This window comes from Lemur catta, chromosome 7 (assembly GCF_020740605.2).
Source record: "Lemur catta isolate mLemCat1 chromosome 7, mLemCat1.pri, whole genome shotgun sequence".
Lineage (NCBI taxonomy): Eukaryota > Metazoa > Chordata > Mammalia > Primates > Lemuridae > Lemur > Lemur catta.
In genome coordinates, this window is record NC_059134.1 from 23,297,596 (window position 1) to 23,310,550 (window position 12,955).

The window sequence follows — 12,955 nt, forward strand, 5'->3', positions numbered from 1 at the left end:
AACATAGTTTCAACTACTTCGTAATTAAAGATTTCTATTCAGCAAAGCATCCCATAGTCAAAGCTAAAGATGTGTATAGATTAGGGGAAAATATTTGCAATGTCTAAAACTGACAAGGGATTACACATATAGGGGGTTGAATATAGAAAGAGCTCTTGCAAATCAGGAAGAAAAAGACAACAAATAAAAATATGTGAAGAATGTGAATAGGTAAAATCAAAAGAGAGGACCAGAATGGCTACTAAATGTATTACTTCACTAGTAATTAGAGAAATGCAAATTAAAACAATGAATTTCTACTTTGTCTATTAGTTTGGCAAAAATAAGCAAGAGCCTGAACTCTCCTGGGGAATCAAGACTCACAGAAAATTTCAGCTGGTGCATCCATTCTGGAGAACAAATGGATGAAACTTACTGAAATTAAGTAATATCTAGGATACAATATTACCTAATTTTTCAGTGTGGCTCTGGAGCTATACTGCCTGAATTTGAATCCCAGCAATGTCATTTGCTAGCTGTGTGACTTCGGCAAGCCACTTCTCTGTGCCTTAGTTTCTTCATCTGCGTAATGGAGATAACAGTATTAACCTCATAGGTGTGGGTTTTTTTTTTTTTTGAGACAGTCTTGCTCTATCTCCTTGGCTAGCATGCAGCGGCATCATCATAGGAGAGTGCAACCTCAAACTCCTGGGCTCAAGCAATCCTCCTACCTCAGCTTCCTGTGTAGCTAGGACTATAGGTGCACACCACCACACCCAGCTAAGTTTTTTGTTTTTTATAGAGATGGTGTCTCGCTCTTGCTCAGGCTGGTCTTGAACTCCTGACCTTGAGATCCTCCCACCTTGGTCTCCAAGAGTGCTAGGATTACAGGTGTGAGCCGCTGCGCCTGGCCACCTCATGGGTTTATTGTAAGCTTAGAACAGTGCCTGGCACACAGTGTCATAAAATTACTAGCTATGATTATTATCATTGTCATTATCATCATTAAGTGTGGTAGCCAGCTTTCGAGATGGCCCCCAATAATCTCTGCTCTCTGGTATTTAAGCCCTTGTGTAGTCCCCTCCCACAATGAATAGGGCTGACCTGTGTGACCAATAGGGTGTACTGTAGTGCATGACTTCTGAAGCTATGTCATAAAAGACATTGAAGCATCTGCCTTGTACTATCTTGGATCCTTGCTCTAGAGAAAGCCAGCCTCCATGTCATGAGAACATGCAAGCAGTCCTCTGGAGAGGCCCATGTGGAGAGGCACTGAGGCCTCTCACCAATAGCCAATACCAAGTTGCCAACCATGTGAGCCAACCACCTTGGAAGTGGATCTTCCAGCTCTATTTAAGCCTTCAGGTGCTTGCATTCCTGATCGACAACTTGACCACGGCTTCATGAGAGATCCTGAGCCAGAACACCCAGCTGCAAGTCCTTGACCCAGAGAAGCTGTGAGATAATAGAAGTTTCGTATGTTTTTAAAAATAGCTTTATTGAGATAATTTATATATTACATAATTTGACCATTTAAAGTATATGATTCAGTGGTTTTTAGTATATCACAGAGTTGTATAACTATCACCACAATTAATTTTAAAAGATTTTCATCACCTTGTGGATATAAGAAATCTTGTACCCATTAGCAGTCACCCCCCACTTTCCCCCAGCTCCCTCAGGCTTAGGCAACCACTAATCACTTTCTGTCTCTGTGGATTTGCCTATTCTGTACTTTCATATGATATGTGATTGGGACTGTCATACAGCATATGGACTTTTGTGTTTGGCTTCTTTAGCTTCGGATAATATTTTCAAGGTTTATCCATATTGTAACATTTATTAGTACTTCATTCTTTTTTATGGCTGAATAATATTCCCTTGTGTGGATATACCACTTTTTATTTATCCATGCATCATTTGATGGGTATTTGAGTTGTTTCTACTTTTTGGCTATTATGAATAATGCTGCTGTGAATAATTCATGGTTAAGGTTTTGTGTGGATGTATGCTTTCATTTTTCTTAGATACATATTAATACCTAGGAGTGGAATTGCTGGGTCATATGTAACTCCATGTTTAATTTTTTGAAGAACTGCCAAACTTCTTTCAAAGAAATGTAATTTCTCCACATCCTTGCCAATACTTCTTATTGTCTTTTTGATTATAGCCATCCTAGTGGGTGTGAGGTGGTGTATGTCAATTATGGTTTTGATTTGCATTTTCCCAATGGCTAATGATGTTGAGCATCTTTATATATGTATTAGAGAAATGTTTATTCAAATCCTTTGTCCATTTTTCATTTGGGTTACCTGTCATACATATATATATATATCTCATATATATTTGTACACAGGTACACTTATGTAAAGAATTCTTTATATATCTTGGTTACAAGTTCCTTACCAGATAAGTGATTTGCAAATATTTTCTCTCATTCTGTGAGTTGTTATTCTTTTAAGCTGCTAAGACATTTAGGATAGGTAATTTGCTTTTAGGGTAGTTGTTATACAGCAACACGTAACTAATACATTAAATATGTACGTACATGACAGTAGTTGCACTCCTGGTTATATCCTTAAGAAAAACTTGCACAAATCCTCAAGATATTACAGATAAGGATGTTTATCTGTGTATAGTTTGGATAGCAAGAAGTTGGAAGCAGCTTTCCATGACTAAGGGAATTGATAAGCAAAATGTGGTGTATGTATATGATGAAATATTATTTTAAAAGCAGTCAGATGTTGGCTGTTAGGACCTTAGCAACATGATAGACTCCAGGTGAAGAAGAAAGAAAGAAACAATGAGATTTACAGCAAAAATCAGCTAAGTAAATTACACACAAAACAACATTTTTTAAGGAGGATGATATATACCTTTATCAATAGAATAGGGCCTGGGAGAGAACGGCATGGGACTAGAATGGAGAAGGAAGGGAGGAAAGGAAAACAAAAGAAGGATGGATGGATGTGTGGATGAAAGTGATAACTGTGCTATGAATTAAGGCCTGTGATCAACTCAGTTCTGTGCACTGAAGACCCTAAGTGCAGCTCCAGAAGCAAGGTCTTACTCTGATGGTATTGACATTTAGTACCTGTATTAGTTATGCTAGGTTAAACTGCTATAGCAGACTCCAAATAGAAGTTTTTTTCCTCTCTGCTTACTCAATGTCTAGGTAGTTTCAGGTTGAGGAAGTGGGAGGGGTATACTCTATGTAATGGTTTAGAGATCAGCCTGATGCCAACTTCAACATGGTTTCCAAGGTTGCTTTAGGTCTTGCCATTTTAGTGAGTTCAGCAGAGCTTGGAGGATTGGGCCCTCCCTAGAACTGGCATACACTTCCACTTGTTCTGTTGGCTAGAACCTTGTCGCAAGCCTGAGATGTGTGCTCAAAAAGAAGGGAAAAGTAGATGTTGGACAGTTATCTCTGCCACATTATGCACTTCTCAGACTCCTGAAGAAAGGCTGTCCATCCTTCAGCCATTTGAGACATACATGGATTTGAAATAATTTTGAGATCTGGAAATCCCAAAGGGACTCCATTCTCTAATGGGAATATCAACTGAGATCACTTACCAAGTTAGGGATGTCTCTTCCCTAACTCTGGCCAGTGATTGTCGGAGAAGAGCTTAGGTGGGAAGATGAAAGGTAAACAGAAATTGTGTCTAGAGGTCAGCATTTGTGAGATGAAAGTACTTTTAAAGCTTAGAAAATAAAACTCTCCAGTTCTATAGTTTGCATGTGGCCATTAGGACTAGACCCTGGTGTTCTTTTCTCTAAGCCGCACTGCCTATCTGGTCCTTTGGCTCCCTGCTATAAACATTTTTTTTTTAAAAGACCTAAGCTTAGGACATTAATAGAGAAATTGGTGCAATCTAAATAAAATCTGAAGTTCATAGAATATGCCAATGTTAATCTCTTAGTTTTGACAAATGTACCATAGCTATATAAGATGTTAATATTAGAGGAATTGGGTGAAGAGTATACAAGACTCTAGTGTTTTTACACCTTTCTGTAAATATAAAATTATTCCAAAATAAAAAGTTTATTTAAAAATAAAACAAACCCCAAGGAATGCAGGCTCTAGACAGGATCCTACTCTAAGCTTCTACTTTTGAGATTATATTATACACAAGTAAGCTACTTTGCAAGCCAGCCCCTTTCCTTGGCAGAGGTGGCATTCAGCAAGCCTATTGTTACGTCTCTTCTGCACAGCTCGGTTTTGTTTCAACATGGGTTCAGGTTTTAACTCGATTTTTGTGGGACCCCACACTGTTTCTTAGGAACACCTCACTTCAGTAGGCCCCCATGGCTTTGGAAATCTTAAATCACTTTTTTTCCTTAACAAAGGAATTTATTATCTGTTTTTAAGCAGAGACTAAGGTATAGGCGAGACAGATAGATTCTATTCTAGGTGTGCTCTGTGTTTAGTAGATATTGGCGGAAATTTTTAACACCCTCCCCGCACCCCAATTACTCTGCCTTTAAATGGGAGAACAGGGCATGTCTTACTGGGCAGAGATCCCAAGTTCTCCAGCTCCTGGCTGGCTGTCATTTCCTAGGCTGGCTACTAGAGGGCAGTGTGAAATGCCTTTTCTAGACTGAGGAAAGCAGGGCCCTGGGGCTATACACACTTTTCAAAAATAATAGGCCTTAGATCCAGTACATAACCCTGTTACCAATATGGTAAAAAATTTCAAGTGAAAGACCTAGTATTTAGGGTTTTACCAGAATCTCCCTTTCTTGGGCTTTGGAAACCTTCGTCTACATAGAAGATTTTTTTTCTTTTCTCAAATTCAGACCCTCTTGCTCTCCTTCCTTTCCTATGCTGCCTTTTCCACTCTCAAGTTTAGACTGTAGCAGTGAGCCATGCTAAAAGGCACTGACTAGTACACTTTAAAAGGGTGAGCTTTATGGTATGGGAATTATATCTGAATTAAAAAATGTAAAAAAAAATAAAAGAACCACTGAGCAGACACTTTGGCTCAAATAGAATATAATTAGCTGCTGGTACTGACTGGAAAAGCCTTGACGCTTTGCCATTGCCATTGTCGCACTGGTAAGAAGGAATCGCTCTGACCTCCTTTTCCTTTGGGTCTCCTGGAACACACTGACCTTCAGGACTTGTAGTGCATCATTCCTTTCTAAAGAGGTTACTCACCCTTGCTCAGTTAGTGTCAGAGAGCTGGCTTAGGGTTAGGGTGTGGCTGGGCAGCCCCAATGAGAAAGCTGCATCTAGGATATGAGGTAGCCATCTTGAAACCTCAGTTTCCCACTTGAGCTGGTTAGGAAATGTGTGTGCTGAAGCGTGTATTTTCATGTAGGTTATTTGGGCAGTCTCTCTGATTTTCTATTTTTGAGACACAAATCCTTCTGGAGCTGGCTTTCAGGCAGCTGGACTGGCCTGTAAAAATAGAGAGATTATGGGGCTGGGCTGGAACTGAGTCATGTCTCCCCTGTGATGCTGGCTTTCTTTGCAAACTACATTACCATGTCTGCAGATGACTCAGTCTCTCATTTGTACCTGAATGATTTCCTGTGCTCAGTTGAGAAACTGCTTGCCTCAGACTTGATGCTGTTGCTCTTGGGCTCACACAGCTTCACCCTTTCAGAAAACAAGGGCATGTAGGCAGTCCTGGTGGTGGTTTGATCCTCAGGTGGTGCCTGTGAGCCCACCCCATGGGGAGGGGATAGAGAGAGTGCAGTCAGCTGAAAAAGGAGCGTATTCCCCTCTCCACATACCACACCCAGCGCCCTCTGTCAGCTAAGTGACTTTATCCTCTCGCAGGTAAAAATACAATCTCTAGTGCTTAGTAAGCAGGGCCCATTTTATTTTCTCTCTCTCTTTTTTTCTTTTTGGAGACAAGATCTTACTCTGTCACCTAGGGTATAGTGCAGTGGCGTCATCATAGCTCGCTGCAACCTCAAAACTCCTGGGCTCAAGCAATCCTCCCATCTCAGCCTCCTGAGTAGTCAGGACTGAATACAGGTATGCGTCACCACGCCTGGCTAATTTTTGTATTTGTTGTAGAGACTGGGTCCTACTTTTGCTCAGAGCTTGTCTCGACTTCTGGCCTCAAGCAATCCTGCTGCCTCGGCCTCCCAAAGTGCTAGGATTACAAGCGGGAGCCACTGCACCCACCTTATTTTCTCTTTCTTTTGGCAGGAGAGGAAATGTTTGTGTGGAGGGTTTCACTTGCTCACAATTGCTCTGAGTTGGGAGAGAGTCAGAATTTAAACATCAGATTCTTCTCCCTGCAGTTCTCCCCCTACCCATCCTCACTGTCGTAGCAAGGTAGGAGGTGAGGGGGCAGTCTATGGGACTGTTTCCTGCCCACAGCACCTCTTACCGGGGGCTTCTCATAGCCTGTGTCATGGGGTCCATAGCATACTTGAGGCTGAGCTCCCCAGTCCTGGAAGAATTTCTTGCTGGTAGTTTCAGTTTGGAACTTGGCTTTGAAGACCCCAAGTGTGCTAGAGGGGCACTTACCCTTGACTCTTTTTACAGGGGTTTTGGGTAGATAAGACAACTGGGAAGAGAGAAATGCATGTCTTGGAACATCATAATAATAGTTTTAATTGCTCTCTTTCATTAAGTACTTACTATGTGTCAAACATATATGTTAAGTGTGTACGTAAGTTACCTCTGTGGTCAGGGAGAGATCAGGGTCTGAATGGTTGTACGTTAGGAAAAGCCACATCCCTGGGTCTCCCAAGAAAAGTAGGGTTGTGGTATGCTGGCAGGGTAAACTCTTTTGTTCCCTGCCCCTGTCCTGAAGGAATAGTTAGGACCCTTATTCTGATTACCTCTTGACAGAGGGCTTGGGCACTTTACCCTGGTCACTGTGTCTCCATCAAACTTGGCAGTGCTGTTCCCACCCAGGATGGTCATCTGCTTTGGCCGGCTCAGCTCCTGATGCAGCTGAGTAGTGGGCGGCCAGCCAGGGGCAGTTTCCTTTTGCACATGCTGGATATATTTGCTGCAAGGGGAAAAATATTTCTACAGGTCGGGATCTACCCCTGTGAGCCAAGTCAGGCACACAAATAGAAGGGTACTGTGTCATCAGCTTGTTTCTTGGCCTTTTGTTTGTGGGTTGGCCTAAACTGTACAGTGTGTTTTCAGGTAATCAAATTAAAATTTCTTTATTGCTTCTCTGAACATAAAATTTTAATTTATTTTATCTCTGTTTCTTTTCACACACCTCAGTTACCATGCTACAACTGAGCAGAGAGGACGAGATACCTGCAGCCAAAGGACAGGGCCATGGAGAGCATTTCTAAAGCGCCCTGTCAGGCAGCTAGAGGCTACAGCTTAGAGACTGGGATCCTGGGAGACAAGAGCTTGGAAGTACGTTTGCTGGTGGGGAGAAGAGCGGTTTTTGTCGCTAGGCTGGTGTCCCTGATCACTTCCGGGTGAAGATTATCCTTTCACCCACTGCTTTGGAATAGGACTACAGTTTCTATAACATTTGTGAAGCGTGTATTACTGGCTTTGGGTTTGAGCTGGGCCTTCTAACCTGATAGGGATGAGTCAGAGGGATGTATAGGGCCATCCTGAGCCCTAGCAGAAACAGGCTTTAACAGGGAGAAGCCAGGACAAGGACAGGCAAGTGGGAAGCCTGATTCCCTGTGCTTTCATGGGCACTGGATTAGACTGGTTATTCCACCTCCTGGCTTGCAGTTGGGGTTCATGTCTCCCATGGATGCACAGGGGAAGGGGCCGACCCCCAATTATGAACAGCATGCATTTTGTCCTTACTCAAATCTTGTGCAAAGGGAGAGGACTAAGTAAAGCTAAGCTAGATGGAGATCCAAGACTCCAAAATAATTAGTTCTTTGCTATGTTGCCTTCTATAGCTATGTCTTTGAAATGAATGAATGACTGAGTTCTGATGTTATTACCTTTGTCTTGGGAAATAGGGTCCTTTTCTGGCCCCTTCCCCCATGGCAACACCGCAGCTTGCTGACAGTACCAGTTACTCACTTGAAGCCCTGGCTGCTCTTGTCTGGGGCAGGTGCAAGGACTTACCCTGGGGCCTGGAAGTCCCTCTGATACTGGCTGATGTATTCCATATGGCCCGGGTGCTCTGTACGTGCTACTTTTCTGCCCTGAATGTGGGGTGAGAATACTGACTGACCAAGAAGAGGTTTCTGGAAGGAAATCTGATGAGTAGTGGTCATGTTGTAGTCATCTGGGGGGGCAAGAAAGTGTGCAGAGGGCCTCCCCTAGGTGGCAAAGTCATGAGATTAAAGGTGGGGAACATGGACCCCAGCTCCTGCCGACTGGCTCAACTTGACTAAACCCTTTCTTGTTTCTGGGCCTTTCTCCCCCTTTTTGTTTAATGGGGATAGCAGACCCAAAATATATCAGCACTGTCTCTTCCAACACTCTGACCTTGGAGTTGTCTTTCCAAGACCAGAACAAAGGGTCTTTAGTGTGGAATCCCAGAGTGGCCTCACCTGAATTTTGAAAGCCTGGACCGGCAGCTGGCCTAGCCAAAGCAGGCAGGAGGGAAGGCTAGGACAGGGCGGTTGGGATGGTGCCTTCCCAGAGAATGTCCTTGTAGCCAAATATTACCTAAGGGGTTCTTGAAGAGGGAGGGCCGGGGCCCTTGCTTTGTACTGTATTCTCCTGGGTTGGTGGTTCCCACCACTGGGTGTGTCTGGGGCATGGGACTGCTCCTGGGTAGGGTAAAGTAAGGTGGGTCGGGAACAGAGGATTCAGATTTTGCTTTACACAGAATGCCATTCCTCTGTCCCCTATTACCTGGACCCCACCACGCCAAGTCTCACCTGAATGGGAGGATTTCTCCCCACAGTGAGTCACGGGCTCTATCTTCCAGGGCTTGAAGCTTTCTCCATAGGTTGTACTGAAGGGGACCCCTTGAGGCTTGGAGTACTGGCCAAAGCAGCTTGGGCGTTTCATCTCCAGTGGAGCCATGTGAAGGGGCTCCAGACGGTATTTAATATCTCCTGGGGCTATTTCCTCCTGGGCGTCTAACGACTGCAGAGCAGCTTCCTGCTGCTGTGCCCCCTTGGTGGGAAGCACAGTTTGTTCAGGGTGGTCCTTCTGACCTTCCCTTCATTAATGGGGCTGGACAGTCATCAGTGGGGGTCAGTCTCTTAGAGTGAGAGGTCATCGGGGTTACCTTCTAGCAAGTTACTTAACTTCTCTGAGCCACAGTTTCCTTATTTGTAAAATCAGGATAATATATTCCTGTCTAGGGAGAGGATCTGAAATAAAGTATCTAGCTAGTGTCTGGCATGTCCTAGGTGCTTAATAAATAGTATCTTCTCTTAAAATAGTAAGATACCTCCAGAGCGTGTCTGCTGCAGAAGTGGCACATGTCCCCAGTCTCTGCTGACCCCATTCTCACTCTTGACCTTACCTGAACACCAGGGTCACTATTCTCTGGCTGTGTTTGGAGAGCCAGCGTCTCTTGCTGGGTGGGATTGAGGGCTGCCCTGTCTGGAGAAGAGCAGTCAAGCAGGCGAGGTCTTCTTCAGGAGTGGTAGTGGCAGTGTCTAGAGGAAGGGGAGGAGAAGTGCTTGGCCTGTTTTAGTGATTCGTCCCCGTGGCAGCCTTCTGTTACCCACTGCCCCTACTGAGGGATAGGTAGGTGCTGGTGGTAGTGTCCATACAGGACCCAATTTTTTTTTTTTTTAAGAGATGGGATGGAGTCTTGCTCTGTCACCTGGGCTAGAGTGTTGCAATCATAGGTCACTACAACCTTGAACTCCTGAGCTTAAGTGATCCTCCTGCCTCAGCCTCCCAAATAGCTGGGGCAACAGGCATGTACCACCATACCCAGCTAATTTTTTGTTACTCTTTTAGAGGCAGTCTTGCTATGTAGCTCAGGCTGGTCTCAAACTCCTGGCCTCAAGTGACCCTCTGAGTCGCTGGCATTACAGGCATGAGCCACCATGTCTGGCTTTCTAATTTGAATTTATTTGAGGCTAGATCAGTAAGAACTGGTGGCAAGAGTAGGGTGGGGTGGATAGTTCTCTGCATTTAAGGGCATATGGCATTTCAAAAGCAGTTATTTTTTAATGAGGATTTGAGGTTTTTTGGTTGTTTCATTTGGCCTTGAAGGTAGTGCTGGTTGGGGGCAGGGTGGCTTACCACAAAGATGGTCAGTGGTGGACTCCTGAATAGACGGGTGGATCTCCTGGGGCTCCAGATAGAAGGGCACCCCACCCCTGGGCTTGGTGCAGTTGCCATGGTGTCTCCTAAGGGGCGGGGAAAAGAATGGTCTCTAGGAGCATAAGATGGGTCGAGCTGAGGCAGGGGTTGCTTCCAAGGCTACACCCCATGAGACCTTGAGGAACCCTCTCTAGTTCCTCAGGGAGAGGGAGGAAGGGTGGTCCTCTGTACTGGCCACGTTTTGGACACAAGTAGAACTCACGACTCAGTGTTTGAGGTTGAAGAGTGGGAGATTGGGAGAGGGTGGGCAGCTTTTTGACTGGTGAAGAAAGCCCCCCTTTTTGCCTGTGTGAATGGGAGGAGACAGAGTGGGGTGAGGAACGTAGGTGTCCTGCAGGATGGAGAGAGTGGGCTACTGAGGGCCATCTTACCTGCGGTTGATGTGGGGAGCCTGCAGTCACAGTGGGGGCAGGCAATGGGAACCCTGAGAGGGCTGTGTCTGAATCACTAGGTCTGGGCAGGGCCCAGGACAGGGAGCGTACTATGTCGTCTGCCTGTGCTCCCTGCTTTGGAGAGAGGGAGGCAAAGAGCAGGAGCTTTGGGACAGGGACGGGAGTAAGAAGGGGGATGCCAGGTAGTGATGTGCCTAGGGGACACTTACCCACAGTCTCAGAGCCTACAGAGATGGCTAAAGGGGACACTTTGACCCAGTGGCTGGGTCATATTGGCTGTAGCTTCTCTGCTCAGCCCTATCTGCTGTCCCCAGCTCCTGAGTGGGCTCCTGTGCTTTGGCAAATGGACTGGTTCTGAGGTTTGGTGTCTTAGGTTGCCGTGGGCCTTCTGTGCATGTGAAAACCACTGCACTGGCTTTGGGAGAGGAGGTGGAGGCAGAGCTGTGTCACCAGCAACAGACTACCATGACCAGCAGCTAGGGCAGGGGGTGATTGTGGAATTAGGCCTCAAGATTTTTGGGCCTTGCCTCTGCCACCAGCCTCAAGTCTGGTTCTGGATCTCTACTGTGTGTGTGTGTGTGTGTGTGTGCGTGGGTGTGTGTGTGTATGTGCGTGTGTTCATGTCCAAGTTCTGGCCCTTCAGGTATCTTTCTTTTCCTGCCCTCATCTCCACTCCGTCCCTCCACCCCCACGTGCACTCACCAGCTGTTGTCCTGAAGGTCGAGCTGCATCTTGTCAGCTGTATAGATTTGCCAGTCGCTGGCTCCCTTTGAGAACCTGGAATCACAAAATAGGAATCTCAGAGTCGGAAGATACCTTAAAGGACTTCTGTTCACTCCACTTTCTCCATACCAATTAATTTAAAGTATTTTCCATCAGTTTACTAGCTCAATGCCAGTCCCCGCTCTAGTCCCATGGAAATGCAGTGTTAATTTTATTGATTCTAGAATCAAAGTTCGAAGGGTCTTCAACAAGAGCTAATTCTTACACCTACTCCAGTGCTGGCATCCCCTGGCAACACGCATTTCTGTGAAGTGCTGTTCCCACCCCTGTTTGAACACTTTCCACTCTGTCACCCCTCCTGGGCCATAATGTATTCCATTCCTGAGCAACTCTAGATATTTTCAATTGTCTTTCCCCGTGGCTTCACCATTTGTCTGAATTATCCATCTTGCAGCTTATAAAAACAGACTAACCCTTTTCTATCTAACAACATTTTAGATGTGTTAGGATAAATCTTCTTCCTGTGCCCTACCTGCTTCCCTTCTTGGGGCCACAAGGTTAAGGTAGCAGGAACAGGGTTTTGTATTGAAACTTAAGAAAGGAAGCAGACAATCTTTTACATAGTAAGATAGTAGGACATTAATCTTCATACACAGAAGGTTTAATTGTGTTTACAGACACTTCTCATAGAGGGCCACTTTCTTCTCCTCCACCCCCAATCCAACAGCAGAACCAAGCATGACAACCATGCTGGGGCTGACACAAGAGGAAGAGGCAGGAGGAAAAGGATGAAGGATCCTAGGAGAGATTGGAGGTCAGCAGAGGTCTGGAGGGATGCCTGGAGGTTAACCCTGGAGGGTGATCTCAAGATGGGTCCCAAGAGTCATAAACGGAGCTCAGGGACAGACTGAAAGGACTAGAGGGACTATTCCTGAATCTGCACCATCCCGCAGTGGTGGATTGGTGTGGGTTGGAATATGTCACACGGGCCTTGAGCAAAACTGATAGAACTGTCTCTAGGATTTCTGTGGCTGAATGGCTGACAGTAAGGCATTTCCCGCCTTTATTGTGATACCTCCTTTGTGTTCGGGAAGTAGTGTCACAGTTACAGGGCCATTAGAAGAAAGCTGTTGGGTCCATTTGCCTTTCTTTTCCGGTTTCTTCAGCTATCCATTTTACGCATGAGTTTGAGCCCCACACCATCCTCTCTGAACTCACTCCGGTTACAGCGGGGCCATAATGCCCAGGGGGCTCTGATCAGAGTACAGTAAGTGTCACTTCCCTCAGTCTAGATATTACACAGGGTGTCCTGAAAGTCTCCATACAAGGGAAAAACTATGTAAAATTTTGTAATGAGTATTTTGTAAAATGAAGGTACATTTAGCTACAATTTCCCATTTTCCCTATGTATGGTGACTTTTGGGACACCCTGCGTTTTAATCAGTGTCTTTAAGATTGACTTAGCTTTCATGGTGACCAGACCACACCATTGATTCCCACTGCTCGACCTGTTATCAGAAGCTCCCGTGACTCCCTTACACATCCTGTGAGAGAGGAGAGGGAGCCGTGTTGCCCCCATCTCTTACTTGTGCAGTTGGTATTTTGGACCCAATATAGTTACTTTTAGTCTCTAGAAATCCCCCTTTCTTGTTCTTCT